Source organism: Acanthochromis polyacanthus, chromosome 21, assembly GCF_021347895.1.
Source record: "Acanthochromis polyacanthus isolate Apoly-LR-REF ecotype Palm Island chromosome 21, KAUST_Apoly_ChrSc, whole genome shotgun sequence".
Taxonomy (NCBI): Eukaryota; Metazoa; Chordata; class Actinopteri; family Pomacentridae; genus Acanthochromis; species Acanthochromis polyacanthus.
In genome coordinates, this window is record NC_067133.1 from 12,609,139 (window position 1) to 12,627,825 (window position 18,687).

Consider the following 18,687-nt stretch of genomic DNA (forward strand, 5'->3'; position numbering starts at 1 on the left):
ATCCCAAATACTTCAAATATTGTTTCTTGATAAGGGAGAAAAATCCATATTCAGGGGAAATGTTACTGCTTATTTATAGGATGATGTGTAAAATTAGATGGACCAGAAAATGTTTTAGGAGACTATAGACCACATAAAAAACAAAAACTTCAAATGCAATGGCAGTTTAGTATGCAAGATTTATGCGACGAGCCTTTGAATATCCACTGGGATGGAGGCACAAGAAATCCAAAAAGGCTTCTGCACTGGATTCTGAATCTGTGATATTTTGTCAATATTTCACATGTAACGTTGCACTTGTCAAGACCAACTGTAACCAGTTTTCCAGCGAGGGTCTTTCTCTCGCCTTTATTTATTTTTTGTCCTGTAATTGTAGGACTCTGGGATCTCACTGGAACGTCCACAAGAGCAAGCCAGCCAGCAGCACAGACTTCATCCTAATCACCCCGGACAACAAGAGGGAGATGTGACTCTTGAAAAACATAATTTTTTTTCCCCCTCTGTGATCGTTGCCATTATGCACTCAGACCGCTGTGACCCTCCCACCCCACTCCACCCGAGCTCTCGACTATTAAAGGGGTGTTAGCTCATCAAAGCCTGTTTGGCGAGTTTGACATGCTTCACTCACCACTGATTGGCATAATGGAGTTGATTTCTACTTGCTATTCAGTTCTGCTCGTCAGTAGAAAGCTCCTTCTCCACCCACAGTCCTCCGCTCCCTCTCCCCCCTCTAAGTATGATAATAAGCATTGCAGCAGTGGCTTCCCTCGTCCTCCTATACACATCTCTTTCATTCCTTATTCATATTTCTGTGTGTGTGTGAGAATACACATGTTGACTGCTCTGCTGCATATGGCACTGCCCGATATCTTTTTGATTTGGATATAATTGTTGGATTATGGAGGGAATCTGGTGGATGTATTCGCTCTAATTGATGCGTGTGGTTTTGTTGTTGATATTGCATGGTAATTATTGGATATTCTTTTATGTGCTTGTGTGTGTGTGTGTGTGTGTGTGTGTGTGTGTGTGTGAGTGTTTGGTGTGCGTGTGTGTCTCTGCACTGTTGGGTGGATCCCACTGTGTTCAGCACTGATTTCTGTTCTCTTAGAAGGGGGGGGGGGCAAAAGCAGATTCTTTTCACAGCTAAGAGTCTAACTCCAAAACATCAAAGACACAAGGAGAAATAGAGAGGGAGAGACAGATCGAAGGAGGGAGGGGTATGCCCTGTATCCGGGTAATGAGGGAGGAGAGAGAGAGAAGGGAAGATGGAGAGAGACGGAGAGGTGGGGGGGTGAGGGAGAGAAACCAACCAACCAGTGCAAGGAAAGAGAGGGGGGCACTCTGAACAAGCTGGAGGGAGGGAGGAGGGGAGGATAGCTAGCGAGGGATGGGGAGATTGCCGGACCGAAGAGATAGAAGTGTTACTACAGAGCTGCTGCTGCTGGAGGACGGGCTGGGAGCCGAGGATAATTCTCCATCCCTCAGCGTACAGCAGCACGCCGGACACCTTGTAATTTCTTGTGGTGGCGGCGGTAGTGGAGGAGGAGGGTCTTCATTGTTGCAGCAGTGATTGTCTTTTCTTTTCTTTTTTTTTCTTGCTTTTTTCCTTTTATTACATCTTCCTGCTCAACCCTACTGACTCCTTATTCCTCTGCAACTGCTGGGCTTCCCCTCCTGTCTTTCCTACTTCTGTCTCCTTTTTTTTTTTCCTGAGGAGGGATTTCTGTATTTCATCAGGGATTGTAAAAGACAGTAAGAGTATTTTCTGTCTTTTCCGCTTTTCCTTCTTGACATGCATGCGAATGAAGGAGGGTGTATGGTAGAGCCAAGGAGAGCATGATTTCATGTTTGTAGAGGACTAGTGGTGGAGTCATAAGGGTGTATGTGTGTGCAGCAGGAGGTGGGAGGGGGTTTGCATGTTCAAGTTTACTGCATTGATGTGAAACATTAATTCCTCTGTCACATGGCCGTGTATGCATGCATAAACCCTGCTTTAAATGAGAATGTGCAGTAGCTGCTGCTAAAAACTGGATGCAAATAAAATTAAATGAGAAAACCTCAAGTCTTGAGAGGATCTGCTGAGGGATGCACAGCTACAAAGAAGGCAAACCAAGCAGAATTTGGCAGTGGATTGCTGCTTGATGCCATTAGATGAAATGGTCTATCCCAGTTTCACAGAGAGGCAAAAGAAGAGGGGTCAAGAGGGAAAGGGGGGGGGATAAAACAGAGTAGGAGTGGAAAAGATTTGTGGATGAGGCAAACAGAAAACAAGATAAGCCAAGACAGGGAATGACAAAGAATATGTGGCATCAGATATTAAAAAAAAACATAAATAAGTGGATGATTGTGTAAAACTGATAATCCCACCCACAGACATTCACATACATGACAAGGACTGCTGAGGATTGGGTGCATAGAGCAGCTTACTACTCAATGTTCAAATTAAAAGGCTAAAGAGTGCATAAAATCACCCACTAAATCACACTTTGCCTGCACTGACATATTGGCTGTAGAGTGTAAAGGAAGGATATGCATGGATGAACATGGACACAGATGCACATTGTCATTTAAAATGTGTAGACTGATGTGCTCAGGAACAGATAGGAACATATATAGAAGGTGTTTTCCCATGCATTAAACAGCAGAAATGGATGTTCAAACCACTGTCCTCTCACTTGACTTGCTGCCTCTACAAGAAACGGTCACCCTGTCAGCGGGGAACATGTGTTTGGTCTGCTCCTGTCATTATCTCGCCACCTGAGTTTAGTCTATCTATAGATGCCTTCGTCTGCACTGAGCACAGCCCTGCAGAAAAGTGACGGCAGGTCACTTTACAGGGTGCTCATAATTACACACAAGCTGCTTCTGTATTGCAGAGTGTTGCAAGGAGCAGCGAGGGGGATTTCAGCATAATGTAGCACAAGTTAAAGTTTAACTGCGAATAACTTGCTGATCGAGGCGTTTAAAGCATGAGAGATGTGGCTGTGAGTTCACTTTTCGATTTTGCAGAGGTTGGGGCAATAATACGACATCACCCACACACACTAAGAACTTAGAAATGCTCATACTCTGATGTGTTATGTCACCTCAGGGACAGGAGTGTAGTAGATGAAACAAGCAAACAAAACAGCCAATATTGACTTTGGTTTGGAACTGTGAAACTTTGAACTACAATCAGCGCATTAATGGAAGTTCTGGAGAGGCTTATAGTAAACGTTGACGTATAAAAGTGAAGCACTATGGTCAGTGTCTAGTGATGTTTCTGTGAAGTGTAAGCAAATAGATGCAGGACTCAGTCTTTGCTTTAAGTGGCGCTCTTAGGTTCAAACACACTCATCAAATACTGATGTCAAGCAGTTGCTACACACTAACTCATGTTCCCAGCCCTGCATAGATCAGAGGCAGTGATGCTTCAGTTGCTTATATAAAGAAGCGTGTTAAACTGCCAAACACATTTTATAGCACATGTTTAATCAAAGCAATTTGTGCCAAATGTCATTAGCCAATCCACAGTTTCTAAAACAGATTTATGAGTGATACAGTCTCTTTATTTAAAGCTGTCGTCATGTCATATCTGGGCTAGCCTCTGTTCCATGAGCTTCATTAACTTGTTGGAATATTTTTGTTTATGATGTTTAAAGCCTCAATTTTTTTTATGCTATTCAGCCCTCCCTGTCCAGCTGTTATTACAGATGTGTCTGAGTTAACCACGTTCCCCCAACCAGCCCATGAACTTACCTCTTTTGTTCAATCCTAACATTTAACCCACAAAAGTCAAGGACTGTAGAGTGTGGTGTCCATTTAGGGCCAGAAAAAAACAAAAATATTGGACAAAGAACAATATACTGTCCATATTTAATCATACGGAAAAAACATGCCACTTGGAAATGAGCTGGGCTTGACATGTCTGTGTTGAAGTCTCTTTATGACACCAGTAGCATGCATCAATCTACAGTTGCTCAAGGATGAAAATTCACACATTATTAAATACATAATGTTCTCTGTAAAATAAGCTGTATTCTCGTTAAACTCCTGTACTATCATTATTTAATTGCATTCACTACGCTGGCATGGTACCTGATAATTTTTTCCATCTGGCCCAAAGAGCTGTTCTGTTGCATTTGTCTGGTAGAAAGTAAGAAAAAGGAATTTTAGTTTGTTTACACTCCCACCACAATGGTTGGATATTACCCGATCCAAAGACAATCTCTTAAAGAATAAAGCCAATAATTCTTTGTCAAATTAGTCTGTAACTGAACATCTACCTCTTCGTTTAGCTAGTCTTCAGATCGGACAGATAAATACAATATTTGAAGCCCCTGGATGACATTGAAATACCATCAGATGGTAGTCTGGTAGTGTAAAGTTTGGGGGCTCAGACCAGTTAAGCTGAATCCAGATCAGTCATCTTTGGCTCCCTCCTCGCTCAGTTAATTTGACGTGTGAAAGTTGAGTTGATCTGGTTCAAAAGGCTGGTGCAGCCAGCGATGAATGTTGATTAACTGACTGTCATGCCATTTGTGCTGCAGATGTTGTTTGGCACAAAGAGAGTCAAGGTCCAGCAAACAGCTATGATTTGCTGCCCTAGCAACTGAATTATCATTTGGCTCATGTAGCAGGGAAATTCCATTAATTCCTTCTTGGTTGGAAAAGTATTATTGAATGGCACCCGTTAGTTCGCTTGTTTACAGAGGACACAGCACACAGTTGACATTTCCACCCGTGCAGATCCCTCTGTGGGGATCAGGAGACCAAAATCTCTTCTCGCCACTCATTCAGTTCAACAAAGCTTGGCAAAAAAGAGGATTTATCCGTGCACCAGGGCAGAGCTTACCTGACTCATGCAGAAAAACAGGCCTTGACGGAGATAAATCTTGATTAATTGGAATTAATTGGATTATTTCAAGCCATGATAATTCAGAATCCCCTTCCACAGGGGCGTGGGAAGGAGAGAAAGGGGGTAAACGCTGCGTCTTGGCCTGATTATCCCTCTGTTCAGTGGTTGTTGTGCTGACGACTTGTCAGAGCTTCATTGTCAAAGCCATCTTTTCTCTGAGGTTTTTGCATCTATTATTTTCACCCTCTCTCCTGGTTTATTTGCCCAAGTGCAGGGAGTGGAGCTCAACTTTCTTTTCAATATTTGCTACACTGCTCTGGGGGAGATGTAGTTCATAACTCCAGATTTAGCCACCTCGTTTACTCTCTCACTCCTTTCTCTCTTTTTTTTCCTGTCTCACTCATTCCTTCTCCTTCTCTTGCCGGCGGTAAACGACTGATCTGGGACAGACAGGCCTCCCCTGCGCTCTGTCCTACTTCAACGTTGTCCTCTCGCTTGTTTCTCCTTACTCCTTTTCCTCTGTCATTTACCTCTATCCACCTATCTCTTAGTGACTTGCTCTGTCTCTGTCTCTATTAATCATTGCACCATCTGCAACTGTTTCATCATAGCGGAGTGATGGTACTGTCTGCTGTTAATAGGCTGTCAGAGTGTTTGGGAGGCAGAGGTGCTGTCATTACTTATGGTACATTTTTCTCCACCTGGCGTGATGCAGAAAATTGATGCTCCCCAGTCATTGACGCACCTCCCCTTTGATTTGAAGGGAGGACACGGTTTGGAGTGAGTATAGCGTCACAGTTTTTAGTGAGTGTTCAACTGCCCTGTGTTAGGGGGATAGAAATTAGCCTGGTGTGGCTACTACTATTCCTGTTAGCTACAAAGCTTGAACAATACATTGACAGGGCAACATTATAGTAGATGAGTATCTGTGTTCATGCTGGTAAATGGAGGCTGTGGTATGGGTACAGTTTTATGCATTTTGGAATGTTATTTCATTGAGTCTAGGTAAATATACAGACATTTTTTGTTGTATTTGAGCAAAAATTCTGAAGAAGTTTTCCATCCTGGAGGCCTCTGTGGCTGAAATAGACCTTTTTAATTTGTCGTTTAAACTGCATTTTTAGAAGGTGACCGGTTTAATACCACATTCAAAAGAGGCTTCCTAATATGACTTTGACTGAAATAGATGTAGCATTGTTGTTGCGGTAGGGTTCAAAACATCACCGTTTACTGACTCACTGTTTTGAGAATGTTTACTCTATATAGGATTGATACAGCTCAAGCAAAAATGGCAATTTTTGCTGGAATGTTTCCAAATCTACTGTAGCCTGGTGATGGGGACAAGGACACTTGATCTATTTTAAAATTCTCCAAAGTGCCTCTTATCCATAGAGTCCAAGGTTGTTCATTAGGCCTCACAATTAGGAGCTGTACTGATTGAATCTGGGGATGTTTTTTCGTGACTAAACCTGCAGCCATGTTGTGTAGCTTTACAAGGATTTTCTGAGCTGAATGCTAACATCTGAATGCTAACATGTCAAGAATACCTGCGTTAAAATTCTCTTGTTCAGCAGGTATAGTCATGTTCACCATGCTTATCCACATGCTAACATTTGCTACTTTGCTCTTAGCACAAAGTGCATGATAATGGGACTGTCCCTGTAGCGATTTCAGTACTGGATCATAAACCAAAGTTTATGAATGATGACAGCTTTAATCCAATTACAGTGTATTTGGGATCAGCAAAATTATTCAAGTCATTCATTCTGAGGGCTGTGACATCTTTCTATAAATGCCATTATTGCCAACTGTGAGGTGCATGTGAGAGTTCACATGCTAACCTTTTGTAATTAGCACTAGATACAAAGTCCAGTTGAGGCTGATGGACATGCGGTTGCTTTTTCAGGTGCATACATTATCATTTGTCCTCATTTATGTCGCTCTCTCTCACTCTTTCTCCTACCTTGTGTCCTCACAAACAGATCCCATCTGTCCCACTGCAAAGACTCTATTGATGGTAATTAGAGGGGAAGCTGTTTGGAGAGGTGGAGGGCTTTGGCCAGACTCCTCCATGCATCATGAATTCACTCTCAGTTTATTAGGGCTAATTGCGCCATTGAGAGGTGTGGAGGGAGGCTTTTGAGTTCTCCCAACAGTCACCGCTGCATCATCAAAGTGGGGTGGCTATATTTAGCAGCAGCAGATGCATGGCGGCAGCGGAGCAGCGCCGGCCCAGGATGATGATCACAGTGTAGGGTGGGGTGTAATTTGTGTGTGTGTTTGTGTATTTGTGCACAACTGAAGGCAGCGGCATAAGCATCAGCCGGAGGATCTAATGCTGCATTCATGTCCTGTGGGAAAGACAGCAGATATGAGCTTCCTACTTGAAAGCACTGTTTGTATCAGCTTTCAGGTGGTAAATATGACTTTAGAGATTTGGCAGCTGCAACAAGAGTACAGTAAATAAATGGAAACAATGAAACATTTGAAGTGCATTAGTATCTGAATTTTATTTAAATGCTCCAGTAAATTAATCTTTAATGAGTAGGTGACACTGCAGTGGTTGATTTGCTGCATTAACATGAATTCCCAGCTGTCATCTTTGATTTATATTTGTGTTAACCCCAGAAATGTTAAGGATAATACAAAATCTCCAGAAAGAAATCAATTTTGGGTCTTCCTTTGATCTCATGTGAGTTCAAATACACAAACATTTTAATGTTTTTGCTGGAAATCCTAAATTTGTTCTCACAGTTATTCCCGTAAGTCCTGAGTGCAGCACCACAGGCTGATAGGATCGTGAGCAGCGTTCAGAGTATCCAACTACAGTGAGGGTTTCATGTTCTTTTATCTGTGAGAGGCTTATTTGATTCAACCAAACTGTGTTATGTGTGAGATCTGTAGAAGCTGTAGAAGGCATGACGTTCTATGTAATAGTCAAAATATTTCGATTAACAGTAGATCTTGTTTGGCAGTGCTTGTTGCTGCAAATCACAAAACCATTTTAGATTGTTTTATGATGTTTTAGTGAAAAATTAAAGCATCCATATGCTGGAATTAGTGTTACATAATGTGTCAGATCAGACTAGAACCTTTGTAGTGTTGTTATGGTTTCTGCTGATGTTGGTGTGAACGGACGCTTTGTGCAAACTTCAACTGGTGTCAGTTTTGTTACTTGTGATTGAAAGATGTCGAGCTGCATCACACCTTTCTTTTGTCACAACATAACCCCAATGTGGAGGCAATTGCTGCTAATGGAAAAGGCAGTAAGCATGGTTTAACTTTTAACTATGTTTTACAGTCATTTAATTAGCCTGGATACTACAAAAACGTAATTATTATTTTCCTCTTTCTCTCTCGGTGACCTCTTTAAACTACAGCATTGTATCTCAATTTGGTACTACATTTCACCAAGAAAGAATAGAGCCTAATTTAATTCACCTCCACTGAGCTGCAGCACTCTGCTTCCATATTGCATTACAGTCTTTTTCAAACTGTAACTGGTCTGTCATCAAGCTGCATTGTGCTATTTTTGGTGTTCATGCTGATTCTCTCTTCGTGCCTGCCTCCTCCTTCACCAATGAACTTGTCATGGACAGAAGTGTGTGTTGGTGTGTGTGCGTGCATGCATGCACCTCGTCTGCGTGTTTGTGTGTGGCAGTTTGCACCAGCAGTAGGCAACAGTAGGTGTTTTTAAAGTTTATGGGAGATGATGAATCGGCTATGTTCGGCCCAGGGAAGGCTTGGGCGTCTTGCTGCATTAATAATGGAAACACAGCTGGCAGTATTTATAGTAACAGTGGAAGGGGGCTGTGGCAGCGTGAATGGGAGGTGATATATGAGATACAGTACATCCTGCCAGCTTGCCTGGACGTCAGACACTGTGAGGGGCCTCATGATAGGCAGCGTTTGCCCAACACAGGGAGAGGGCCGACAGAGTTTACTATAACATGCTCAGGCTTACAGTGGGCACACATTTGCACATAATTCAACACGTTCTCCTGCGCTTAAGGAGATTCATCAGAGGAAGCTAGCAAAATGGAATGGTATTGAAAACTACAACATTGTTCAAACTTTCAATCCAAGCAAGAGGAGGAGATTGAATACAAGAGAGAGAAGTGGTAGACAGAAGCTGAACACAGAGGGAGGAACACATGAATAGAGGCAAAGGAGACGCAACCTATAACAGTCGTTTGATGTGAGGCCATATTGATTGACCTACATAGATAGATTAAAACAGCGGACATGTGATGGCTTTCCCTCTCTGTGGTTGGAGTTTAAAAAGTCTGATTGAATCTGTGGCTTGCAGTCATTCGGCTCCTCATCTGTTTTTGTTACGTATCTGTCATTTTCAAGCCAGATAACAAGAAACACACAGCAGTCGCATCAGAAGAGTCTCGGTGAATTATTGAAGCGGAGGACAAGAAGGTGGACCTGTTTTTGTACAAGACAGCAGGGATGCTAGGAAATGAAAGGCAGTGATATCATGTGAAGACAAGCGTCCCATCAAAAAATTTATGGTGATTGCACATCAGCGCACAGATGTGCTGATTTCAATGTGACTAGAACTCTGAGCAGTTGTGGAAGGACTCAGATTCTTTATTTAAGTAAAGGTAGTAATACCACATTGTAAAAATATAAGTTCAAGTCCTTCACTCAAAAGCTTGTTCATGTACACTAGATCCAAGTATCAAAGGTAAACTTAGAAAAGCACAGCACAGTACTCTGTCAAAGCTGCTCATGTGATCGCCATCATTTCTGATGGCTGAAATCTTTTAAAAATTTGTGGATCCAGACTCTAAGCCGCATCATTGCCGAAGTCTAATAACTTGGTCCTTGTGTCATTTCTGACCTTCCCTAAAATTTCATCTAAAGGTGTTCATCCATTTTTGACTAATGTTGCTGACAGACAGACAGACTAACCAATGGCGATCGTCACATAACTCTGCCGTGGCTCCGTCTCCCTAATGGAGTAATTACTAAGAGTTCTATTTCTGTATTTAGTTACATCCTCAAAAGCTTCTTTTTGTCAATCTGAATTCTGTATTCGGCTCATTTTCGTTTTACGTAAGCTAGGTTGAAATGGTATAGAAAAGAATGTCTGAGGATTGAAACAAGAATGAAGGAAGCAGCTCTGGAATTATGAAAAGTAAAATTTCATTGCGTTGGTCAAAGCATTGTTGCACAGTCAGATATTGCACAAAACAATAAATTATATTTAAAGGCATTAGAGGAGATTTAATTTCCTACGACTTTGAACGTAGCATGCGCATGCGCACATACAACCTCTCTCTCACCCCCCTCTAACCTCCCCCCTTTTAACATTTTCGAAGAAACGCCCCCCTCCAGAAACTTGCGTAGCACTCGTGAAGTTGTCTTTTATGGCTGGGTCCCCCTGGATCTTTATCTGCCATTATGTAAAAAAAGATGAGCAAAACAAGTCGCCAGCTAACTACGAAGCTATACCAAAGCAACACATACACAAAACACGTAAGTCCAAGGCGTACGTAATCTACGTAACTAGGCCTGAGCCGGAAGATTTTTGATTGACAGGAAAGGGAGCAAACCAAACACCTCGGTCCGAGTGCATTGATTGGCTGATGTTTTTCAGGTCCTGCCATGTCCACAGTTATTTTTTTTAATTTTTTATTCTTTTAGAAACCATACATGCAAGTCCACTAAAGGTCAGTATATTCATTTTATGTGAATCAGACAAATTAAACAAAAAAAAAACATCCTCCATAATGCCTTTAAGAAGCAGACTGATGTTTGCATGAGTAAAAACCTATACAAATAAACAACAAGTGGACCTGGAGCTGGCCACCATTTGGTTGTCATATGAATGTTGTTAAAATTGTTAAGTTGGAATGAGCTGTTGAGATGTAAAATCATTATAATATTCAGATTAATGATTAACAGGGATTTGTTTAATCTCTATATCACAGTCCCATAGTGAAGATTTACCAAGTACAGTGTGGGTAAAAGATGTGTATAAGTAATGTGACTATTTGGGATGCTGTGTCTGTCTGAGGAAATAGATTTTCCATTCAAAAGCATTGAAACGTGAAACCACAGATCCTCCTGGAAGAAGTGCTGAGTCAGCCACTTCTGGACCACAGGGAGGTTTTAGCTCCCTTCACTTCATCAGACAAGACGTTCTCAAACCGAGACAGCTTTGCCCGACTTCTGGTCCCCTGTTCGTTCTACCTCATTTTGAGTGTGTTTAAGTGAGTATGAATCGCTCTAGTCCTGTCTCCTGGTAGAAGGTGTTGAGTTCCAACCACTGCATGAAACCTGCCTTCACTCTTGTCAGAGCTGCACGCTCATCACAACCACAGCTTTGGTCAACTCCCAGCGGGTCAAGATCAAAACTTCCATTGCTACACCGACTCTGCTGACGGTTGGCACTTTCTGACAAGACTTCAAAGGACGTCGTTCTGTGGAGAGAAGCAAAACAGAAATCGAGCATGCTCTTGTGAATGTGACCGACACTGAGACATGAAATAGGACGAGCGATTTGCTTTCTGTTGGCCTGCTAAAAACAAAAAGGGACGACCTGAAGGTTGCCACATGGGTAGCCTCCCGTTTGGCGCCTCGAGCAGTGGAGCAGCATCCACCTTTAATATTTCACAGCCCCTCATATGTTCAGGCGGTCTCCTCCCCTGCAGCTACTCCCATTGCGGTTTATTTATTCATGACTCTCCCATGCGCTGCCAACTAATTGCCCCAACTTGGCCCTCAGTGCGGCCCTAGATAGCAGCAAGTGGGTCCTGCCACTCTGAGCCGAGCCGCCACTTCAGCTCCGCAGCCAGACGAGCGAGATGAGACTGTGTGATTTAGGATATTACTCAGCTCTGTGAAAAAGGAAGCATATATAGCTGCTAGCGGAAAACATGAACAGATTCTTTGCAGGCCCACAGAGATTTAGTGGAGATGACGAATAAAGCTAATTAATTAGCAGGCTATTTGAATGTGATCTCGACTCTCTGGCTCCCCAGCTGATTGACTGTCTTTGTCTCTTCTGTAGAGAATAGAGGAGCTTTTACAAACACTGTGGCCTTATTCACATACGTACAGATAAATACTGTTTGTGCCCATACAAGAGCTTGCTATTAGCTGAAATGATTAGTCCACTGATCAAATAGTAGAGCAACAGAAAACAAAAACAGCAACTGTTTTCTTAAGCAGTTAATCATTACAATCATTTTATAAAGCAAAAATAGCAAACATTGTCTTTCTCTCATGTGATTGAAACCTGAATATATTTGGCTTTGGACTATTACTGGGACTACAGAAGACGGTGTGTCATATTCAGTTAAACTTAATTTGCATCAAAAAGTGGTGGAGGTGTTTTTAGTGACTAACATGAATAATAAAAAGAGTTTGTTGAAGAACGTGTAACTTCATATAAAACTAACAAACTATACAGGCATGCATCTTTCATCAGCTGATATGACATAATGCTGGTTTAAGCTGTTATTTAACATTCAGTATATAACGTGAAAGGTCTAGTAGGTTGAAAAAAACTGCCAGAACAGAAACCAAAATATCCCCATTTGAGCTTGTGTAGGTTGAGCAGAATAGGAACTGGTTTCCGTCAAAATGAATGAAAAACAGTTAAAAGCCACCTGATGGCAAATGATGTAGTGTACATGCACAGCTGTTTAAATAATCAAATATTCAGGATTACTTAACTGGACCTAAGCAGTCACAGTCCAGCTTCTAAGGTTAAACTTACATCTAAATTAGCCTTTGCCGTACCATCACTGCCAAAACTTGAGCATTGCAGAATAGGAGTTGCAGCTGGTTGCTCAGTAAAATGGTAGCAGCTCTGTGTGCAGTTCTGGCATTCATCAGCTGTCAGGATTTGACAAGTAAACAGTCTGACCTCAGTTTGATCAATAAGTAAAGCAAATGAACAAACCTGTAGCTCAAAGGACATCAGTAGCTTTGTAACAACAAGTGACCTATGAGGTCCACAAAAGGGGGAGTGAACACCAGCTGTAAGGCATAAGAGAAAGAGAAATCTTTATAAATTACTGTAGCTAATTATGATTTTTCTGTCTTGGCTGGCTGAGCTTCCAGCTACCATTTATTAAACTAATGTTAATGGTCTGGAAAACATGACTGTGTTTGGAGGCTGGATTCGGTAGCCTGCAGTAAACACAATTTCGAACCACAGGGAAATAGGCTACGCGGTCACTCTTACCCCTCAGGAAAAGCTCACACGCTCATTTCTTTCTTTTGTCTTTATGTAGTTTCTTACACCCACTCACATCTTCACGATACACCACTGTTGTCTATATATAGGGAGCCCTCTGGGGGGTTGTTTTATTGCTTTCCCCCAACATGTCTCTAAATCTTCTTCCTGTACTACAATGCTGTTTCTTTTGATGCTCAGAAAGAGAGGTAAAATTGCATGAATGTCTTTGGGCTTAACGCTGGTGTGAGAGGTTTTTGATTTCTTGTAAGCAAGAACGTCTTTTTGTAAGGTGTTTGTTGCTTTAGTTTGGGGCCTGTCTGGGTTGAAGTAACTTCATGAGTTTGGAACCGGATGTTTGGAAGCAGAAAGGCCAGTTGATAATTATAGATTGTGGATTAGTCATACTAGCTGCATTGTAATGCTAATCTGCTGGTGAGTCCACCACTTTGGTTTGGACTGAGATATCTTAACAACTACTGAATGTATTGCCATCAAAATGTAGTACATGCTGTCTTGGTGGCCAGAGGATGAATTCTATAGACTCTCCCTGACATTTCCTTCAGTAAGCAATGGTTGTTTGCATTGTCATGAAACTTGAGTGACTTTCCCATCAGTCTCACCTGTGCTTTGTTTAATGCAAATTCACAAATGCACTAAACATATTGGACATTATTCACCAGCATATTTGCTTTGTTATCAAGTATTTAGTTCAAAGCACCACTGTACAGCCTAACAGAGGAAGTGGCGTGTCTGCTAGTGCTGTTGATTGCATGTTGAGTGTAGATATGATGCGATGAGTGAGTGTCGGGTGCAAGAAGAGAGATTATGGGACAGCAGATGTGCTGGTGTTCTTTTCAGAGGTGTCCTGAGCCTAATTTTGTGAAATTTCCATGATGAGAACACGAGTGACGCTGTTATCCACCCCACCCTTTGCTTTCAAACTCAAACCAGGTTCCTCCGTCGGCGCTCACCCTAGTTTAATAGCACAAGGGATGGTTACATCAGAACGTGCGTAGAACACGTGGCTTCATTCTCCTTCGCTGAGCTCCCCGGCGTAGCTGCAGTTTAGATCGGTGTTGTATGTGACGTACAGATCCCACGTGGACGCTTTGGTGGTGGAGGATGATTACATGTATGCACACTTGACCATAGGGTCAGAGTTTACTCACAGTATTAGCTTTTATCCATGCGTGTCCACATCTTCACGGGGGATTGCAGTGGTGAATGTGTTTGTGAGTTGTTGTTACATACACAAACAGGCTGTAAAGGAGATTTGTGTCCATTTGTGCGCATCAGAGTGCCATTTTGTGTGTAGATGTCAAACAAGGAGGGAGGGAAATTGGCCGTTCCAGTTTGGCAGGAAAGTGGGGCGATCTGTTCTTTGGAAGTTTCCCAGTGAAATTTCCTGGGGACCAAGACACTGAAAATATCTATCTATATACACACTATGTCCTACATAACAGAAAGGGTGAACCAGAGAGAGAGAGAAAGAGAGAGCATGAAGATACATGTGTGTTTGCGAGAGATAAAAAGAGAGGGAGGGAGGGAGGGAGGGTAAATGTCACTGTGCTGGTGGGATATCAGTCTTTTGATGGCATCACACAGACTGTAGATAGATTGAAGCTTAGTGGAACCAGGTCAAGACTCTGGCAAGTCACCCAGCAAAGTTACCTCATTTTCCCTCTCACACGAAAATCTCTCAAGTAGAAGCGGAAATGCTGCCTCATAACCCCATTTTTCGCTGCTCATCGTCTTCTGCCACCAGTGGAAAGTTCAAGCACGCTATGAGTGCATGATTGTACACGAGACAGGATTAATATGGATTACACTGACACCTGGTAACTGTGTGTTGAGTGAACAAACAGAGATCAAATCCATCTTTCCCTTGGCAAAACGCAAATTTGCTAAACATGCCATCTCCTCCCGTGAGCTTTGCGTCTTTTTAAAACAGATGTTAATGGCTCATCTCACTCGTTCCCCATCCATGAATATCTTAACATTTCATTTTTGACAAGGGTGTTACTACCAGAGCTGCCAGCCACCTGTTTCATTTGTTGATTTGTGCTCGAGCGCATACTGAGTAAATTTACCACTGGAATTCACATTCTGCTACAAATGATTACAAAGCAGCCCTGCACAAAACATTTTAGCACTGCCAAAAGCCAACTAATGCCAATGTGTCCTTCCTCTGGACTTTTTTTTTCATCTCATCCATACAGATTCATCAAACCTGAATGACAAGATGTCAACCTGAGATATTTCCAGCTTAACATCATTAGGTTTTTGTGGTGACCTAATATTTTCGTGTTTTTTTTTTTAAACATAATGCAAATGCAGTCTCTGCTCAAGACTCCAAAAGTATAACCAATAATTAGTAATTATTGTGGCACAACGGATTGGATGATTAAAGATAAACTGACACCAAAAGCCCATGCCAACTACATTTGCCATCAGTTTTACAGACTACCTAAAAAGCAAAACGAATTATCAAAATACCATTTCATTTAGTGTGAAAGGGGTTTAGAATTGAACTGGGTGATTAAAATTCAAATATATCACTACTGTCTGCACAACACAGTTGCATGTCAACACATAAAAAGCAAGATTGACGTAGTCTGTTTGTGCATAACACACTGCTGTGTGAAATATGAGACAAGACAACAAACACTATTGGAAGTGACTGTGCCAACAGAACAGATAAATATGAAAGCTGTCAGATCTTTGCAAGAGTACAAATGAATCTAAAGCAAATGTGCTGAGGCAGGGGCATGCATACACAACACTGCCAGCAGTCAAACAAATACTTCTTTCTCTTTTCTTAATATCCCGTAACTCACTACTCTATTACTTAGACTGCATGTTAAGCTCAGAAGGTCTTCCCAACACACTGAGGCTCAACACTTATTGAAGCAAATTTACATTTCAAGGAATAGTTTGGCATTCTAGGAAATTAGATTATTCAGTTTCTTGCCAAGTGGTGGATAAGAAAATTGTTCTTGCTCTCATGTCTTTATGGTAAATATGATGCCAGTAGGTAGCTAACCTAGCTTTGCACAAATCAGAAGCAGAGGCAAGGCCACCTATCAGGACCTCTGAAGGTCACTAATGCTAAAACTTGCTTGTCTGCCTGCTTTATAGTGATGAGATGCTAAAATGTCACTGCTGTCTGCCAAAAACTAATCTGCCACACACTTGCAACACAGCTTGTTGTTTTACACTTAATTTTTACTACAGATATAAATAAAGCACGTGTTAATGTGTGACTTTTAGACATGCCATGTATACAGACATAAGGATTAACCTAATCTAACATGGTGCTCCACTAATTCCTTCTTACAGTGTTAGTTCACTGGGTGCCTATGCTGAAAAAGTTTTTCAGACTTCTGTGATTTTTGGCCTATAGACCTTTCCTCATTTCAAATGTGGTTACTTTGGCCAAAATTGCTCAGCACAGTTCCTAGAGACTTTATTCTCCGTTTTTCCAGCCTTTGTGCTCAGCTAAGATAAGCATTTGCTGGCTTTGCATTTACTGGACAGACTTAAAAGCCTTACAATCTTCTGATCTTTCTATACAAGAAGGTGAATAAACACAGTTCCCAAAAGGTCTGACTATTCTTTAAAATATTCATTACAGTAAATTGCTGTATGCTGAAATGACTCATCGCTTGGAGGATGTATAGCCTGCAAGCAATGTCTTATCCCTTCCTTTATTTTCATGCATTGTGGCATCCATCCATCCATCCATCCATCCATCCATCCATCATCTATACAACACTTAATCCGCATTAGAGCCGTGGGGGGGCTGGAGTTTATCCCAGCTGACTTAGGGGGAAGGCAAGGGACATCCTGGAAAGGTCATCAGGCTATCACAGGGCTACACTGTGGCTTCATTGTGGCATCTCACTTAAGTAAATAAAGCAGACAGTGGCTTTACAAAACCAACTTCATCACTTCTGCAAAGTGTTCATAGAAAGATATCACATTTTACCAAGTTGTAATAGAGTCTGTCTGCTTAGTATTATGTGTAAAAACAGTCATGTATTCCCTCATTGTGCAGCTAATACATTTTTAATTTTAAATTCTTTTGACACACACCGTCACTACAGGGTGTTCTTCCTTCCCTCGTGGAACTAACATCTCTGATTACTAGATGAGATGAGGGTTAGCAGGGTTAATGTAGTTTTAAGTGACAGAGCTGGCTGAAAGTGTTAATGATATGACCTGAAACTGAAACAGCTCTCCAAGGAGAATGGTGAGAGACGAAGATTTTTACAGCCAGATACGAAGACGAGGAGATGATTATCGCTTGTTGGCATTAGGCAATATCTAATCGCTTCATCGCCCTCATCATCATCACTCAGATAGACACACATAAACTCACACATGCATCATTCATTATGAAGGTCTTTCATGTGTGAGTCATGACTTTTCTCCTGGGAGCTGATTATCACATTCTCTCTCATAATTTTCCCCCTGCCCTGGCCTGTTCCAGCTTAATTGACAATGAGTGATTCTCTTAAAAGTTTGGGCACAGCCTTTTAGCTTCGCCTCCATTTTCTCACCCCCATCCCCTGGGATCAGGCTAATATAACTTAAGAAAATGTGAATAAATAGCTAAGAATGCGTGACAAACAGATCTGTCACACCATCCACTTTCAGATTATTATTTAAGAAGGCTGATGATCGCTGTGCGGTGTGGGTGGATTTTACTCAACAGCTTCAAGGTTTGTGTCTGTATAAACCTGCACAGAAACTGGCCTCTTTTAAGGGGCTTCTTACTGTAAAGTGAACATCATTATGCCATTCAATTGAGCATTTTAATGTGTTGTGAGTGTCTCAATGCTGTTTCGGAGCCTTTTCCAACATGACAAGAAATAAATTCTGCAAAAATGGGGGCTCATTGCAATTTATTGGCATTGAAATGTAGGAAAAGGGCAAATCTAAATACAATGAATGTAAGTATTGACTTTTGGCAGTGGCTATATGGTTCAACCACACCTTCATCTTGTTCTTTGCTCTCAACCATCCAGCCCTTTGAGTTCACACCTCTGATTTCACAACCACCTCTCACATTCAACTCCTGTCCTCGCTTGTTCTCCTTCAGTGTTCTTTTGTTTCATCTCAGTATCTCTGCAGTTTTTATTTCTTTTGTATCCTCCTTCTCCTTTCTCTTGCTCTTGTTTTATCTTGCCCATCCATGTGTGCCATTTTCTTGTCTTCTTTTTTTGTGATATGCTGCTCTCTCCCCTTAGCTGAAAGCCTCGTATTTTTAGCAGCGGAGCTCTAGGGATGTGTGTGTCCATTTGTTGGTCGGTCGGTTGGATTACCGCTTACATTTTGACTCAGATATCTTGTCAATTATGAGATGCAGTTGGTGAAATTTTGTACAGACCCACCATTAGAAATAGTAATTTTAAGTGAACCGCTTCTATAGATTGTGCATTCATTTCTTCTTCAAGATGAACTGCAATAACTCTTGCACAAGTATTAGATTAAACATGTCCAGGTCTTTTATTGCAGGACCACATATCAGCCAAACAAATTAATTTTTTGGTTATCTGCTTTCTTGTAATTTGGAATTACTTGTTAGTAAGCATAAGATCAAGAATAGGGATACTAGAAAGCTATTCCAATACCTGTCATTAGA

The 18,687-nt window shown here is 41.6% G+C and overlaps 1 protein-coding gene across 3 annotated transcripts in view; it reads left to right on the plus strand.

Moving 5' to 3' along the window:
* Positions 1-1,328: 1,328 nt before the first annotated feature.
* Positions 1,329-18,687, plus strand: part of shank1 (SH3 and multiple ankyrin repeat domains 1) — a 73,759-nt gene continuing 56,400 nt past the window's right edge. For all 3 annotated transcript variants that reach the window (XR_007938582.1, XM_051940899.1, XM_051940900.1), the window contains exon 1: positions 1,329-1,752. The gene's annotated coding sequence lies outside the window, so the exon portion shown is untranslated. The remainder of the gene's footprint in view (positions 1,753-18,687) is intronic.